The 19,070-nt window shown below is 32.8% G+C and overlaps 1 protein-coding gene across 7 annotated transcripts in view; it reads left to right on the top strand.

Moving 5' to 3' along the window:
• SOX5 (SRY-box transcription factor 5) overlaps positions 1–19,070 on the top strand; it is a 1,007,084-nt gene that overhangs the window by 632,149 nt on the left and 355,865 nt on the right. The gene's annotated exons all lie outside the window — the stretch shown is intronic.

The following is a 19,070-nucleotide window of genomic DNA, read 5'->3' as shown; positions in this document are numbered from 1 at the left end:
CATGAACAAGGCATTTTGGTGCTTCTTAGCAACTTAAATAGATAGGATCATCATGTTAACAAAGTAGCAGGGCACTTAGGTCTCAGTAAAGCCACTGTCACATTTTTAACATGGCCGCTTGGGTAGATGTCACGTTGTTGTAAATTCTCCTCCTCTTCTATGTCAAGGATGCCAGTGCTATTAATTTGAAACTGATTATACCAACAAAAATATGTTTAATCTTACATTCCCATACCTTTAAAACAGCTTTGATTCTGTTAAATCTTTTTTTCTCTCTCCAGGAAATTACTGCATATCATCAATATTCTTAGTGCTGAGATATGCCGATTTATTCATATTATTGAATTACTGTATGTGAAATTAAATCAACAAGAAGAATCAGATATCTTTTAATAACTGTGCAATAGACATGATACTTCGATTTTTCACAGTAAATTTAAATATTCCTATTCAACATTTTGGTCTCATAGGTCAAAATTTCTTTAGACATTTGACTGTGTGCCAAGATTTTTACACCAAGAAAAATGTTTTAGCAAATCTGCATGTCACACTTATATAGAAATGATGTCCTAAGCATGCCTTAATAATACAACTCATTTAACCTTCACAGTAATTCAGTGTTATTAATCCTATTTTACAGATGAGAAAACTGAGGCACAGAGAATTTAAATAACTTGCTCAGATCACAGTTAATAAGTGGGAGAATCAGGGCTTACCCAAGCAATGTCTTTGAAGTCCATGCTTATAACATTATGCATGCTGCTGCTTCACAAGAGCACAGGCATATTTTATACTCTAATTATCTATTATTTGGCAAATGAAGTCGTTACCACCCCTCATTCCTCTGTCTTCTTTATTCTGTAAGTTCAAGTTATGTGCAATGATAAAACTTTTTGTCTTCTTCTCAAAAAGGTTAAAAACTAGGAAAAGAAAAACACTCTATTTGACATTGCATCACTGCTAATGCCTTTTCCCTTTTAATATTTTGACCACTGCTTTCTCTCACAGAGTATCCAATAGAGAATACTTCTTGGATTAGTTTTCTTGTGATAGCACCATATACAGAAACATACATATTTGAAGGGGGAATATAAATAGTTATGGATAAAAGAATACCAAAAAGATGAAGGGGAAATTATTTTAAGTACACTCAAGTTTGGATATGAGAAGAGTATATAAAATTACATAATTTAGTGACATGAGGAGACGCTGGGGTGCAGTAGTTAATGCAAATGAAACCATTCAATTTTTAATGGAGAATTCAGTTTAACTAAAAAGTATGAACTGCCTACTTTGTACTATGTTTTATTGTAGACTCTATGGAAATAGATTTGAATAAGAGACATCCCCTTTCCTCAAAGAACTCAATTTAAAGCAGAAGATCTTAACTGGGGTCTGTAGATCTCCTAAGAATGAATGGAGAATTCTGTATATAAGAGCATATCAGAGTAGTGTTATGGTTTCCATCATACTATCAAACAGATCCATAACCTAAAAAGGTTAAGATCTGCTATTCATAAGTTAGTACAGTTTACATACAAATGATTCACCTTAGTTTTAGTGACATCAGCTTATATTTAACTCTATGTTTAATTGGTTTCTAAATTTTTCTCTGCCTCAAATTTTTCTTGATTACAGCTGCTTTTCATCTCTTGAGTAGGCTGTTGGAAGAGTCACCTATATGATCTCAAATGTTCAGCCTCTCTTTCCAAACTTTCTTCCAACTTCTGCTAGTCTTGTTTCCCTGAGAAAGGATTTGGATTGTTTATTGCACTTTGAAACTAATTTATGTCCTGTTGCTTACCTGTTGCTTTAGTTCCAAACTCATTATCTTAGCAAAAAATTCTATATAGACCAGCATCAAATGATACCTTTAGTCTCCTCTCCTAACACATCCTTACTATGGACCCAGTACTCTGGTCTTGCCAAGCTCTTCACACATGTTCATGAGCATACCATACATGGCCTTTGACTGACATAGTCTTTCTACCTAGAAAACTCTCACTTTTCATATTTTACCTTCCTGGTAAATTATGTTTCTCCTACATGACTGAGTTCAAAAATTGCCTCTTCTTAGATGCTTTCACTGACCTCCAAAGGCAGAATGGTTACTGTGTTATTCTTTTATCCATGACATTTATTTATATCTTTTCTCATGGTCTACATTATAATTTATACGTTTACATGCCTGCTTTTCTATTAACAATAATGTATTTCTTCTTGAAGGCATATTCATATATGTATATTAATATATATTTATATTTATGGGATCTAGCATGTAATAGATACTTAACTTATGATTATTGACTAAATGGCTGAGTTTATATGGATGCGTAAACATTAATAGTAAATATGGTTCAGGCAAAGTTGTTAAAGACCATATTTCATGGTGACTATTTTTATTTTCTAGCAATTTTAGAACTAAAGTAGAATCTACTAAAATTATATTCAGAAAGCAGAAAGTCATGATATACTCAGCTATTAAATTGATAAAGATATATTTTACTCATTTATCAAAATGACTGAATATATTGATAATATTATTATGCAACATGAATGCTTTCTCTTTTCTCTGGCTACCAGGCCATTGTCATATTCACACAATAGGTCCTTTTATTTTAACAGGGTACTCTCTATCTTTTTCTATTCCATATCTTTGAAAACAGAGAGTATTTAAATCATAAAGTTCAATTTAAGAAAAAAACCCATGTGATTTCATTGCCTACTTATGTGACATTCATGCTTAGTTTTTAAGTAAAGATGAAAGATATTGAGAGATATGTATTTTGTATTGCCAGAATAGATTGGCGACAAAGTCCAACTGTTGAGTGATCCCTGTAATGCTGGCTTGAAATTATAGAGAGATGCTTTCAATATAAAACTTAAGTTGGAAAATACTTCCTGAGATAAAAGTTCTGTATACTTAATGACTATTGCCATCTAACAATGGGATTTAGGATCCCTTATTCAAGTTCAGGATATGCACATGTTAAGGTTTAGAACTGAGACAGATATAAGGATGTAATTCCTCCTTTCTGAAATTGTGTTATTGTCTTAATGTTTTGGAGAAATAAACTAAGTGCCTAACTAAGAACAACTTCCAAACAGCTGTAACTGGCATGAATACTAAAAGTTCATTTATTCTTGGAAGATTTTACTCACTGTTCAGAGTGCACTACAGATAAACTGTCTTAACTACTATATACACATATATATATTCATAAAATACTCTCAGATTTCTAATTAATATAAGATTGAGAGACAGATTGTTGTAAGTCTATGAAAAAGACCGATTCTGTTGGTTTCTGCTTTGAAGCTCTCATAATCTTACCAGGCAATTAATAGAAAAATTTGATTCCCATATAATCTTCAAAAAGTGAAAAGCAATGTGAAAGTCTGATTCTGACATGAGTGGAAAGGTATTCCCGTGGTTTATTCTTATTGATGATCAAATCTCCCCTTGTCCCCTTTGTTATTGGGCTTTTTTTTTTTTTAACATGAGTTTGGAGGTCGTCACTTAAAAGTTTCAGAGAAAAACAAGTATCACTATAATTTCTGGTTCATTTTTAATAATAGTTCTGATATAGATGATTTATTTGATGATGGAAAGGAGTATCCAGAATACTGCCTCATGTCAATTAACATGAGTATTCATGGACACCAGAAGGGAATAGAGAAAGTCCAAGGAGAAATCAAGTAGTATTATCAGGAGCAGCTGGGGACTCTATGGTGGCCCTCTTGGCATTCATTTTCTCTCTGGTTGCATGCTACTTCTGTTGGTTCGATTGTTGTTCCAGTGTCAAATGTGATGTGAAATGAAAGTCTTCACCACCTGTGGTTACTGAATAATCAGTTATCTTTTTTCTGTTTTCTAAAAAGCATATTCTAGCTCTGCCAAACTCTCTTTTGACTTTTTAAGCTACTTTTGTGTTGAGTGAAGAGTGTAATATTTTATTTTGAAAAATAATTTAAGTTGCTCACTCTAGAGATAGCTGAATTTTATTATGAAATAAATACTATATGTGTTTGTGTTTTTAACATTTAAAGATCCATCAGATTTCGAAGTATGATGCTATTAGTATCTCATTTATTGTTTATAGTGATGACATTTTCTTGGAATTGTTAAAGACTGATGGATATATAGTATCTTAGCTTAATAATATGATATATCTTAATGTTCCTAAACATTACAGAAACACTAATTATCATGAAACAACATTCAGAGTGAGTCAGTTTCTTCCTGAAGTCTATGAAAAGAAGAAAAAGGTATCTTTTTAAGTTGATCTTCTATAAAGGTTGGAAATACAGCTGAGACTCCCGTATGTCATTATAGCAAGTATCTAATATATGAAATATAGCCTTAAACACTGAAAGAATTCATTCAATGCACATGACACAGAAAGGCTTTTACTTGTTCAGGCTCACTGTCAGCTCCTGGGATGCTTTATTTACCCAAAATAATTTTAATTGCTATATTATAGCTGTGTCTTGAAATACCCCTTATATAAATTTGCTTACAATCTAACAGTCAGTTATGTGTTTTCGATGTTTGACTAGGATAGTGTTATGTGTGAAATACTGTTCAGAAAATTTAACAAGAGAGAAAAGAGAAAAATGCATGTGTTACTTAAAAATAAGTCACAGAATAGGGCCTTAATTATGGTATGGTAAAGATTCCTATTTTTATATGGTGCTTTTTATAAGCTTTTAAATTTCTAGTTACCTTTGTACATCCAACTTAGCATAAGTTATTGTGATGCTATAATGCATACTGTTGTTAAACCAGTGTAGTTATTGTGCCAGTTCTAATAATGAGAATTTCATTGTTTAGGGAGAGCAGTCTCCTACACTCTAGACAAAAGTGTAATTACTTTTGAACGATGTGGAATGTGCTCAGTTTAATAGCATGGAGAATAGATTCAGAAAGATTCAGATAAAGTAAGCTTGGAAGCCATATGTGCAGTGTGGCAGTATAAAATTATGAGAGTAGGCAGTATAATTCTACACACACATACCCGATTTCACACAGTTTATCTATAAACTGTTGTTTCTGTAAGAGATAGGCTTGCTTATCTGAAAAAGGCCAATTCAATTGAAACAAGGTAAAAATGGTGACAAGTTTGTATTTCTTTTTTTATGGTAAATTGATGTTTATCATACAATGAAATTGCATTGTTACAATCATTATTCTGTAAATGTTGTCACAAAATACCACATGAAGCTGTTTATCTAAATATAATCCCAGGCTTCTGTGTAAATGTAAGTGGTTCAATCTTTATACTTGCATTGTTTTGGGAAATTACCCCCAGGGCTAGCAAGAATGGGAATATGTGAAAAACAATCAGTTGGGGCCCATCAAAGCCACTGGATAAGTTGTGCAATCGATCATTTTGTTCTATTGCCATAGAATTCCATTCCATCCAGTGGTGGGAGGGGAAGGCTAATGTTAAGTTGAGAAAACTTTGATTCATATGATGTCCATAGTATTTGAAGTAGTACTGTTGAGTGTAAAGTTAATTGGACCTTGAGAAATTAATGAATATACTCTTCACATGAAAAAAGTACTATGTAGGACTTGAGAGATAGTTCAGGATACCTAATGAGGGTCTACTATTAGCATCCCCACACAGTACTATACAGTGATAGGAGAACAGGTAAGAACTTCTAGTGCTGTGGTAATGGGAAGGGGGAATGTATTTGCTTAAATAAGATTTGGTCTAATGGAATTTAGTGGCTTTCATTTAATAGGCAGTGTTGCAGAAGATTCAGTTCAAATATATACAGTGAATACTTATCAGCAGAGACGTAGAAATGAGTAAGAACCAGTCTTTTCCCTCATGTAGCTTTTTGTGTAGTATAGAAGTAAGATAAGCACAACAATCACCATAATGTAATATAAAATATTAGAACTCTGATATAGGAGATTCACAGTTGAAAAGTATCTCATTTGTGGGGATCAAAAATAGATTAATAACTTGAAATTGTTTCCATCAAAAACAATTACTAGATGTTTCGATATTAAAAAACATATATACCTATTGGATCCATTACCATTAATGTAAGGTCTTTATTTTACATTGGAATATAGTTTTGCTTTTATCACAAATATTTTTTCCCAGCAGAAATAACTCATAAAAAATAAAAAAGTAAGTTTAAGAGAAGGAAGATAATACTGAACACAAAGTACACTATGAAGCTAGTAAAATATGTGCCTCATGTTATTATTAATACGGATAAGAAGAACTACTTTAGATACTGAAGTTTTAAATGTTTTCTTTCTTTATCTGGGTGACCACCTTAAATGCAGTGGACACAGTGATGAAACACTTGGCAGAAATACTAGAAATAATAAGGACTCTAAGAAACGATGCTGGAGTCTTGCATGAATGGTGTTCCTGATTTTGTGGCATGCATAGGTGGTCATCTTTATCTCATTTGTTATTCTCAGATCTGCATTTGAGAAAAGAAAGGATCATTTATATTTGGAAGTTAAAAATAATGAAAAGTTTTTGTGCAACCAGACTTCATTCTGTACCGTAGGTGGTTTGTTTTCAATTCTTCCTCATTTCTTCCTTTGATTCCTCTTTTGCCTCTCTTCTTTCTCTTTCAATTTGCCTCTATCAGAAAACGTTCTTAATGGGTCCTCTTGTGGATTTCAATAGAGCCATTATCAAGAAGGGAGACAGGGTAGGAGAATCAGCACCATTGTGCTCTGATATATACTTCCTTCCTATTTACATATATTGCTTCTTGGGGGATTGCCAGACTTTCCTGCACTCAGTCTATGTTTCTCTTACTGCATCTGGTAAACAAAGATCAATTGGTTATATGATAAAGTTTTAACTGGTTTTTAGTAAACAGGGACAGTGTAGTGAGTTCTTCATAAAACTATACTGTATATTTCTTGAATTTATTCTAGGAATCTGTTATTTTACTTTTCTTTCATAATCTGATGTTGATAATAAGTGGTAATTGTATTTTCAATATCCTTACTTGGCAAAACAAGACTTGGAACTCAATTTTGTTTCCAAATTATTTTTTGAAATTGGACCTAGTGAATTTCTGGGAAACTAGTGCTTTAACAGATATTGATGTTCTTTATGTGCCTGTTCCTAGCTTTCATTTTTAATTACTTGATGGCATTTGCTACTATTTTCAAACAGTCTTTGATTTAACTCAATTAATTCTTTTTGTCTTCAAATGTATTTCTTTCTTAAATTTGAGATTTTTTAGTGATTGTTAAAAGGTATAAGAAATAGGGATGAGATCATTTGCATAACTAGAAAGTAATTTTGATGTTGGTGTCATTGTATAACCTTAATATGAGTGATAATAGCAGTACATTTGTCATTATTTTTAATTTTATACTTGGAAATGACAGTCACCTAAGGGAATCCAAAAGAAATAGGAATCCTGCAGTGTTGGTGCCTGATTTCTAGGAATTGGAATGAACTATACAAGACTGGATAACTCATTTGTCCATAGGACCTCAAAGTATTTCAAATAATACTTAAGCCCTGTTTCCTCTTGGCCATATCAGTTAGATACAACTATGAGTTTTTCTAAAAAGGGAAAAATGATCTTTGTATAGCAGCCTCTTTACAAAGCACAACTGTTAGCCCTTCATTTGGATCTTAAGAAAGTGAAGTCATACAAATAATATAAGGGAGTACGGTATTGGATTTTGAGTGTAATTTCTTTTTTTGCATACTTTGGCAATTAGACTCATACAGCTTTCTCTTTTAAAAATATGTACAGTGATAAATACTTGGGTTTTGAGGTGATAAGTTAAAAAAAATAATAAGAATTCTGTAGTATGGAAAAATCTAATAGACAGATGGGGGAAGTATTTTCAAGAAAAAATGATTCCCTAAGAAATGACAATCTGAACTCAAAATACTTAGAACACTATTTGTGCCACATTAGGTGAATTTAAAAGCATTAAATATATTTAAACCCTTTTCCTTCTTCCACAAGGTCTGAGATGCCAATAATTTGTACTGGCATTAAGGCTGGCATTAAAACAAAATTCATGATAGTATTTCAATATGCTAACCATTTTGTTCATCTTGTGTCATTTTTTTCTCCCTATTTCTTTTTTAGAAAGTAATTTTTTTCTCTATATTCTACTAGGTAGGGCAGGGGCAAAGTACTTTGGTATTCAAAATAGGAATAAAACTAACTTAAGGTGACAATTGTAAATGGTCCATTTGGTTATATATCTCCTTTGTGCAAAGGCAAAATGCCTTTTAAAATTTTCTCATAGACCATTTTTAGGAGAGAGCCATGTGAGCAGATGAGGTGTGATATAAGGAGAGCAGCCTTGGCCAGCTCTGTGACACTGACATCACATGATAAAGTAAATGAACACAAGTGACTGGGTTTTGTGTCTTATTTAGTCAAGGCTGCTTCTGTGGCAGCAGGGCAAACAATGTTATCATTATATAGAGAAGCAGTGTTTACTTCAGTGTCTCTTCTTAGCTCTTAAAAATCCAGCCTGTCTCTAGATAAAATAGTTAATCCTGTTTGTCGATATCCCTAAACTATAACTTAATATTCTAAGGGTTAATAAAAAAATTTAAATTTTTATGTCCTTTAAGGTAGGACATGAAAAAGACAGGGTTATAACTCCAAAGGTACCATTAAAAAGCTTTTTATTTATGTAAAAAATATAAAATAGGTGCCATGTAAAAATTCAAGCTCTATTATTAATGAGAAAAACAAGTTACAATGATTTGTAGTTTTATACTTAATAATGTACTAAGCCTTGCAGCCACCTCCCTGGCCACTTCTAGGCCTTTTCCTCTGTGTAAACATACATCCTGGAGGAGGGGAGATTGCTAGGCTGTTATCAGCATCCATCTTTAGGCTTTGTGGCAGTGGCTGGCATGCTTTGCACCACTAGGGACATGGGAGCCAGAGAACATGCTTCTTGTGTATCTGAGATTCTGATTTCCCCAGGGTCATCAGTAGAACATAAGAAGCAACTTTGAAAGTCTTTTGTGAATATATCTCACAGCCTGTCTTCAGTCTGATAGGTGTAACTCGAATATGGGGAATTTTAACAGTCAGTGCTCTTTACAACAAGGTATCTAATAATTAATAATAACAAATATGTAATATTTCAATGTTTTCTATGTACCACCACCCTACATTTATTTTAGCCAAATCCTCTATTAACTCCCTAAATTCAGCAACTATGATTATCCCCAATTTACAGATGGAAAACAATCTTGGATAGTTAAAGTAACTTACCTAATAAATAAGGGATGGAGTTTGTGTTCATGACTTTGGAGCCCAAGCACTTAATAACTGTGCTTACTCTCCACTCATATACACATTAAAATCCTTTTTTATAGTTTATCGAATAAACAATTTTAAAAGCCTTTAGAAATACTTGTGCAGCAGGCAGGTAGAACAATATTTACTTGATTATTTATTCTACCCTAACTCAGAGATAACCTAGTTTTTTAAATCTTTTTAGCTGGCTTTAATGGCCCAAGGGATTTGACCATTTTAGAATGTATAAAGAAGTTCTATATAGGCTGTTGGGCAATATATGGGATTCCAAAGGATTATTTGTTAAACCTTTCATATAACAATTAGTATTAAATTTTGTTCTGGCTGTAAGAGAGTTGGCATAGCATAGCGGTTAAGCACATGGCCCCTGGTGACAAAATTACTGGGTAAATTCCAAATTCTGCTCTTTATATGGCATTTGGCAAGTTATGGAAATTTTTTTAACCTTATTTTTGCCATCTGTAAAATGGGGTTGATAAAAATAGCATCCAACTTAGAGGGTGCTTATGTTTAAAGAAGTCAGTACACACATAGAGCACTCTGGTGCCTGGCATATAGCAGCTACTCAGTAAATGTTAGTTATTAGTTAAACAAGTGCCTAAATACATAAGTTCTGTGATCTAGGAGAAAATGGTACATTATATTAAATGTCAGATGCATTCAATTCTCATAAATTTCAATAACCTATAGGAAAACTTTAAGCTAAGAAAAAATACTTTTGAAATGAGAAATCAGATAATGTAGAAATCTCAGTCTGTTGTCATTAGAAGGAGAGCATTCATTCAATCTGAGATATTATCTCCTGATCAAATATTTATGACAGATTCAGTTATCATAAATTCATTCATTGGCAGCCAAATTTTTGCTTAATGTTGTTAAGGCTGTTCAGGAACAATAGCCGCCTCTACGACTACCACTACCACCACCACTAAATCTATTTAAGCCAAGTCAAAATGGCATTTTTATAAGATTATGATTTATATAATGTAGTGGTAAAGAGCCTAGTCTTTCGCTTAAACTGCTTGGGTTCCAATCATAATTCCAAATCATATGAGGTGTGCGATCTTGTCTCAGTTTTGTGGCCTCATTGTGCCTTCGTTTTCTCATGTTAAAATGGCAGTAAGAAGAACCTCTCCATATGTAGAAGTGTTATGAGAATTATGTAGAAGTGTTATGAGAACTAAATAATAGAATGGCTTTGAACCAAGCCTGGCACATAGCAGGCACTTAATAGATGTTATAGTTTGTATTCTGTTGAGTAATTAGTGTTAAGTACCTGAACAAAAGATTGTGTTTTCTTTTGGGTTCCCAATAGTTATGTTTTTTTTACTTTTAGTAACCTGGAAGAATATGACTCACATTCCCCTCCTATTTTAAGTGGTTCAATAGTCTTACTGGTAAGCTCTGTCAGTATCCTTGAATGTAATTCACCTTGAACATGAAATGCAAAGTCATTTAAAGTAGAAAGCTCTATGGTCCCTGTGGGGTAACATGTTTCTCTTGTTTGCCACTATGTCCCTAGAATCTGGCACAGTGGCTGACACACAGCAAATATTTCAAAATAGTTGAATGGATAATTAATGAATGTATCCTGTGCTCACAGAAGGTACTCTGAACATAACTTTTCTTATCTAAATCTTTAAGTAATGATGTGAATTCATAGGTAGTTCATATAACCATTAAGTGAGATAATCACCTAGCACAGTACTTGTCACATAGTAAGTATTCAGTTATGTGAACTTGAACTCCCTTTCCATCACCCTTCTAATCTTCTCAGCCCAACTGCTCTCCAGTTTACTCTGATAGAAGATTATAGTCATTTTTCTGTAGCTTCATATATTACACTTCTCCAGTTTACCAGAAAAAATAACAATATCAATACAACAACACAAAACCAAACAGTACTTTGGAATAGGATATATTTTAAAATTGCTTAATTTCCCTGCATGAACATCCTAAAGGCTAAATAATGATTTGTTTTAGGACATGGTTAAGGGGGCTTGTGATTATTACTATGGTTTTATTGGTGTATCTACTTACTTGTTTTTACATTTCAGTTCACTTTAAAATTCCTACTCATTCAGGAATTTTAGAGGTACTATGAGGGGTTCAGTCCTTTGTTTATTAGTATTGTGTTTATTTCTCTTAGTCCTTTGATCTCTTTTATTTTACTGACAAGGAACGCTTGAGATGATGTTAAAAGGATACGATATGGGGAAAAGGCACAATACATGTGGATTTTTATAATAGCTCGCCTGTTAGAAATCTGACATGTGGCACCTAAAACTGACAAACCCAACCAAAATATGTATATCTCCAACTGCTAATTCTTGATGATTAAACATATATCTCTGCCTTTGTTTTATTGGGTGAATCCTTGTCACTTTCCTAATGTACTTCATGTTATCTTTTTATTTCCTATCGTGTGTGAATTCTTCCCTGTTCACTTATGTCCTCTTCAGTGATTCTATAATTATTTTTGTTTTACATATATAGAACCATGTTTTCCCCCCTTTTTACATATGGTGTGTTTGCTTCATGCAGAGAGAACTACACAGATGACACTTTTTAAAAATCCAAATTTTATTCAGTTTTACTTTATGTTTATAACCCTGAATATCTCCAAAATGTCCTTACCTAAAACATTTTATTGTTTTATTACTGGATTTATACCAGTAAGTATATACCAGCTTTCTTAGGGATAATCTTTAAGCAGAACTTAGTAAGACAAGCTTTGAAAACTATCATTCCTAGGAAAGTAATTCTCGAATCATGAAACATCAGTTTAATCGCTCCCCTTGACAACTTAACACGACAGATTGAAATATAAAAGCCGACGCAAGTGGGATCAATGGATTATCTAAGTCCCTGAACATCTTCTCTTAAATTGGGGGACTTGACAGTGTGGTTGTGAGAGGGGTGTGTATTGTGTGTCCCTTGTCATGTGCAGAGCATTAAGTTTTCAGAGATTAGTGCTGAGTGGATGTGGTCTACCTGGACATGAGGAAGCAAGGAGAAAGAAATTGCAAGGGAATGAAAGAGAAAAAGAGGGGGGCTAAAGGAAGAGAGGAGGGATAGAGAGATTTACATGTGAGAACTCAGGGGGCTTTGTCATGGCAATTGTATAAAGTGATATACAGTGCAAATTGACTTGAGCATGTCCCCGGATAGCAGGCGGTTTACAGCCTCCAGGAGCTGAGATTACTGCTTTATCTTGTCATACTAAATTAACATGGCAGCGCACTGTTAAACAGTGGTGACCTCTTCATCTGGGGAAATTGCTGCCTAGAAGAGAGATGATATTTAAGTCACTCTCTCTTTCTCTGTACTCACCCCTGCATAGCCTTAAAGCAGTAAAGCAATTTAGGGTTAGACTGTAGCTGTTTTAAAATTATTATAGAAAAATATTTTTATATTAAGATGGCAATAGATAGGTTTCAATTAGATCAAATAGCCACTTTGGGTAGAATAATAAGAGTTTCTTTATCTGATGTTCAAAAAATGGTATCTCATCTTTATACATTGGAATTAAGAATGTATTTGTGATCATTTCACTTCAGTCCCTTATTGTTATTCTACAAATATCCCATTTATTGCATAAGAGTTCATTTCTATACTTTCCATAAGACTTGATTGGTGATGATCTCTTTAGGGGGAGGGAAGCCTCAGGTACTTGTTCTCTCCCACTGGACAGACAGAGGGGTAGCCTAAGAGAACTAGCAAGGGAATTGTGCCTGAAATAGAGGCAACCAGGTTATCTTTTCTTTCCAGAGATTACCAGGTACTACTTTGTTCCCCAGATTCTTTTAATTTCTGTATTAAAAGGGGATAGGGAGAGGGAGAGGGAGGTGAGGGGAAAGGGCGAGAGAGAGAGAGAGAGAGAGAGAGAGAAAGTCAAAAGATCAGTTTGTCTCACTCCTCTGCTGCAGCTATTCCCTTTGTGTTTTTTCTAAAATCTACATATAGGAAATAGGCTAACAATTTTTTCGCCTATCTTAAAATGTTGATAAATCAATCAAAATCCAACGTGTAATTTTCTTTGCTCAATAATCGCTATTGGAATTTGAGTCAAAGGAAGAGGTAAAGTAAATATCAGAATATGGGTGTCTGTGTCCCCAGCTCAAGATTCTCCATCCCTAACGTATAGCCCTGTGACCTGCTTCCTCACTAATCTCTAGAGCAAGTATTCTTAAGCTGAGTATTAAACCACCTTAAGCATTGTAGGATGAGCTTTATGAAATCTGTTTACCCCCTGAAACTGTGATATATGCACTTAACAAATTTTTCTAGTGAGAGTGTCCATGGCTTTCATTATATTCTGTAAGGGACCTGAGCATGCAAAATAGATTATTGCTTCTCTAGAGCTTAATTCTGTCTTAGAGTGTTACTGGGATAAATCCTCATTTTAGGGCTGTATATCTAGCAAGTGAACTACTGATGTATAGGCATAGCCATTATCCTGCTTATTTTGTAATTAGGAAGTATATTCACCTACCTTGCCTTGGAGAGTTTTTCAAGGCTGACATGCTGGAATTAGAGTCCACCTACTGCTCTTGACCACTTAAAACTGTTCATCTTAGCATCCTTTTTGTTACTTTTTTGAACCATAGACCCACTATAATTCTAGTATAAGGATGAGGTTTAGTTCTCAAGTGCCCTAGATTCAGGGTCCAAACCCTAGAGACACAAAAAGACCATTTAGCTTGTGAAGAATATGGAACAAAGGCAATACATTTTTTTTCCCCATTTTTCTTGATAAGTTGCTTTCGCATATCCAATATCTCCTCCCTACCTTTTTCCCCAAGTCAGCACATTGCCAGACTGGGAAAAATAAAACACACCTTAATTTAGGAGTGACTCAACTAGTTAAATCTGTCTTAAGATGCCCTGATACCATATTGTTTGATTAGTGCAGGATTTTTAATGCCAAAGCAGTTTTTTTTTTTTTTGCTTATGTTTAGTATTGTCATACACATAGTATTTTTTCAAAGAAGAAAAAATAAAAAAAGACCAAAAATTTTACCAAGTTGCCTTTGTGTGCTATATATTATTTGGGAGCTAATATTAAAGAGTGACTATTAAAGTCAGTCTTTTCCTCCTTCTTCTTCCTTTCTTCTTCTCATTGATTATTTCTTCTTCCCTACTTTTTTTTAAATTAGATTAGATGCACTAGCAACTCTTTCAGTTAAAATAGTCACTAAGTAGCCACTCTTTCCTACATAGAATTATTTCTAACATTGAGAAGTGATTCTTTTAGTTAAGTTCAGGACTTAGAGGTAAGTTGATGTGATATTATCAGAAACATTAAGATTTTCCCTATTCTTCATGTCAAATATCTGTTTATTTGTTTAATAAATATATTTAATGAGCACTATGCATACTTGTATATTAAAACTTTGAAGGAGTTCTTTCAGATAAATTGTGAATTTGATATAGGAAGCCAGGGAGGACAGACACAATTTTATATCTTATGAAGCAACAGCATGTCAAAAAGTAATAGGAGAAGACTCTGGTGAACTTCACTATCATCTCCTAACTACTATGAGGAGTAGCCTAAGAGGCAGGCCACAACCACCCAGAATATGGAATGGTAGAGAGCCTTATTCTGGGACTGAATGCCTGCAATAAGTAGAATATTTGAATATTAGAGATTCTTTTTGAGGAATTCCTTAATATTTGGAAAGTCAATGTGATATAGTATTTTCCACAAAAAGCAGAAAGCCGAAGAAAAAGAGGGAAGAAAAATATAAAACAAAGATAGAAAACCTATAAAACAGAAAGTAAAAATGGTTGTCAGCTATCACACTAAATGTAAATGGGTAAACTTCTTTTTAAAAGATTACTGTTTTCTGAGTTTGTTTAAATATAGTTTCATACTCCTTAAAAAAGGCAGACATAAAATAACATGGAAATGGTAAAAGTAGAAGAGTAAAAATATAGTAGGCATCCACAAACAAAAGGTAGCATTATTAATATCAGACATAGTTGAATGAAATTCCTGGGATAGAGTCCTTTTATGTTGTTATATAGAGATAAAAATGTCACGAGTATTCACTAAATGAACTTATAAAAAGGAAATAGTTACGTTAATATATTGTACTCTACAAAGAAAAACATTTTTAGAAACATGAGATGTTGACAGAAACAAAATTATACTGATATATTTTGAAGTATGTTTTTCTGTCTGACAAATGGATTAGAAGGAACACAAAGACATTCAGGATTTGACAAATATAGTTAATAAGGTTGACTTATGTATGTATGCATAGATCACTTGAAAACTTTTATGAAACTATACTAATAAATAATTCTTGTGTTAAAATAATAATTGAAACTAATTTCAAGCTTCTTAAAAATAATAGCATGAATATCACATGCTAAAACTCATATGATCAAAGTTCTAATATTTGAGAAATTTATAACTTTAAATGCCTGCATTATTAAATAGAATGAATGAGGAAAAAGAACTAAGTATTTAACTTCAGAAGCAGAAAAAAATAAAAAAAAAAAAACTAACTCCAATGAAGGCATAAAATGGAACTTAAAAAATATAACAAAATAAATGAACTGAGAGAACATCAGGCAAGCTTTTTCCTATATTAATAAATGAAAAAGAACAAACAAATAGAAAATTAGAAATGATAAAGGGCAATGTTATTACTATTAAGGATATCATAAATTACTATATTACAATATATTCCAGCATTTTCAAAATTCGGTTCTAAAGAATAGATGTTCCATATAATGTTTAAGACAAAGGTTCTACAGTCAAGTCAATTCAGAAAATATTTCATAATGTATCCTATGTTTTGATATTCACATTCCATATGGAATATTAAAGATTTTCAGAAGTTAGTTCTGTTGTTTAGAGAGCTAGGTAGTTTTATCTTGCATGGAGATTCCCACACTTAATCATTAGAACTCCTCTTTAATATATAGGCTGCTAAATATAAATCACTGGGAAATAATGTCCCATTGAACACACAACAGGCTGCATAAAATTATTTATAAATTTCATAATCTCATTGAAATGTAAGATTTCATAGGACTATAAAGAAAGAAGAAAACCTAAATAGATTCTATTAATGAAAAACATTTTTTTAATTCAAAGAATAATCTCCAAAAATGGCAGCTGTAACTACCAAGGTATATTCAACTTCTAAGAAATAGAGAATTCACATGCTGTGTAAAACTGTTTTCCAGAGCCAAAAATAAATTTTAAACTTTTCCACAATTAGCATAACTATAATACCAAACCCCCTTCCAAATTTAAAAAAAAAAAAACCAGAAAAGAAAACATAACACACTTTGAATATAGATGCAAAAATTTTAAATAAAATTAGACAAAGTTATCAGTGCCTTTTATTAGACTTTTAATAGACCATGCTGAAAAAGAGTTAATTTGGGAAATGGAAGGAGAGTTTACTAAAAGAAGTATATATTAGCATAATTTATATTAGAGTTCAACAAACTACTGCTTGCTGGCTTCCTAGCCAAACTGGCCCACTGCTGGTATTTATACATAAAGTTTTATTGATCAGAGCCATACTAATTCATTTACATAGTGTCTATGGCTGCTTTTGTGCTACAGAAGTAGTTGTAACAGGTACCCAATAGCCTATAAATTCTAAAATATTTACTATATGGCCTTTTCCAGAAAAATCTTTGCTAACCCCTGGTCTGTATTCTCACTGACTCAAGGGGATATCTTATATGAAAATGCTGAGGAAGGCATTTGATAAAACTCAACATCCATTGCTTATATAGTCTTTGTCAATAGTTAATAGAGTGATACTGGTACAATCTCTCACAGTTGCTTCAAATTTAATGATAAAATTCTCTTGTTCCCTTTAACGTCAGGAATAAGTCAGACTGGGTCACTATCATCACCACTTTGATTTAATATTGGTTTAGAAGGAGGTTTCTTCCTACCTTCTTTCCTCCTTTCCTCCTTTATTTCTTTTTGTCCTCCCTTCCTTTTTTGCTTTTCTTCTTCTTTATCTCTCTCGTTTCTTCTTTCTTTTTTTTTTCTATCAAAAGCTCTAGTGGAACTTTTTACTCAAGAAAAAACAGTGAGGATTTTTTTTTTCAGAATTACAAGATATTTTAATCAGGAAAAAGACAATGGGGGAATTTGGTCAGAACTGTAGAACTTAAAATGATATTTGGAAATCCTTAGGTATTCTAATGAAAACCTTTTACCTGTATCTTAATGATACAGAACAAATGATTTTCTCTTTACTCTTTGATTTTTTTAGAAAGATTAATTTGTAGCTTCTCTTGCTAATGCCTCTTTATGTTTTATTTTTAAAATCAAAGATTCTCCTTCATGATTATTGAACCAACACTTCCTGCTTTGTTATAAGGTTCCTTTCACTTCCATGGGGCAAAAAAAAAAAATCTTCCTCAACTCTTAGTTATAGGTATAACATTAGGTAAACTACACAGTCTTAATTTAAGATGCACAGAGAAAATCCACTGTCCCATCGTCATAACCTTGAGCAAGCACTAGGAAATAGAATGGAGTTTGATGACCTACTCTTAAACTCTTCACTGTTCCTAGAAAATATCTGTGTAGGGATGTAAAGCATGAGGTCTTTTGCTATAAATGACTACGCACTCAACAAATTTGTATTGTTTTGCCCTGCTTCCTTGGTACTCACTGGTTTGGGTTAGAAAATAGTATAGATACAAGACATCAAGAAGTTTGCTTTAGGTACATTCTGTCGTAGTATGTTTTCATGATTTATAGGACTAATTCTTTCCCTTAGGAATTCCTCAATTTTGGTTCAGATTTTACATATTCTTCCTGAAGATTATACTTACACTTAGGAGAATGCCTGGACTTATCTTGTACCTCTTTGAATTTGACATAGTATCTACGTAATCTTAGGATTGTATTTTTACTCTATCATCTCCATTCCTATAACTCTAGCTTTTGTTTAAATTCTTTTCTAAGTTACTACTTGTAATATTTCAAATTTTTCTAATAAATGATAGATCTTTAGTGGATGAAACCTATTGAGTCCATTAAATGTTATTTTCCCTTCCTTTCATTTTAGGGGAATTTAAAAAAGAATAGTTTGATTGTGCTCCCTTCAAATATCATAGAGATTTCTAAAAGCAATAAGGTTATAGTGTTCTTTATATTAGGTTCAGTGCTTCACTGAACTTGATTGCCTCAAGCCCACAACCAGCAGCAACTACCTGGACAAAATGTGGCACATTCATGACTCCTTTGAATAGCTATAGTATCAATTTATTAAGCATAAATAAATGAATTTTGAAATTTAATTTTCATGAGAATATTCATCTAAGAATTTAGATTAGGAAACATCATTTTAAATCTTACTAGAAATGAATTGTCTTCAAGTTTCTAGGCCAGAGAAAAATTATCCTCAATGTTTTCTTTCTCTTTCTGATAGGATTTGACTTTATACATTTTCTCATGCTTATTTTCTCATTCTTTGATTTATTATGCAAGAGAATGTAGTTTTGTGAATGATCATCTTTCAAGCACCTAATAGTCAAGATTTTTTTATTCATAAAATTCACTGCAAAGAGTTTCACAGTTAACTATACTTTCACCAAAGAACCTATAATTTTCGATAGTAAAGTCCATTTAGTGAAAGTCATTTGTAATCAAATTATTGGAAAGTTCTTTATTTAATACTAACTTAACTATTGATAGCAAAATGACCAGTGGACCACATGAGGTTTCTCGAATCTGCTTGGTGAATCTCTTAAAATTCATCCCTATGAGCTTTATA

Source organism: Eulemur rufifrons, chromosome 16 (genome assembly GCF_041146395.1).
Source record: "Eulemur rufifrons isolate Redbay chromosome 16, OSU_ERuf_1, whole genome shotgun sequence".
Lineage (NCBI taxonomy): Eukaryota > Metazoa > Chordata > Mammalia > Primates > Lemuridae > Eulemur > Eulemur rufifrons.
The sequence above is the reverse complement of the archived record's forward strand: the minus strand, read 5'-3'. Positions and strand labels throughout refer to the sequence as shown.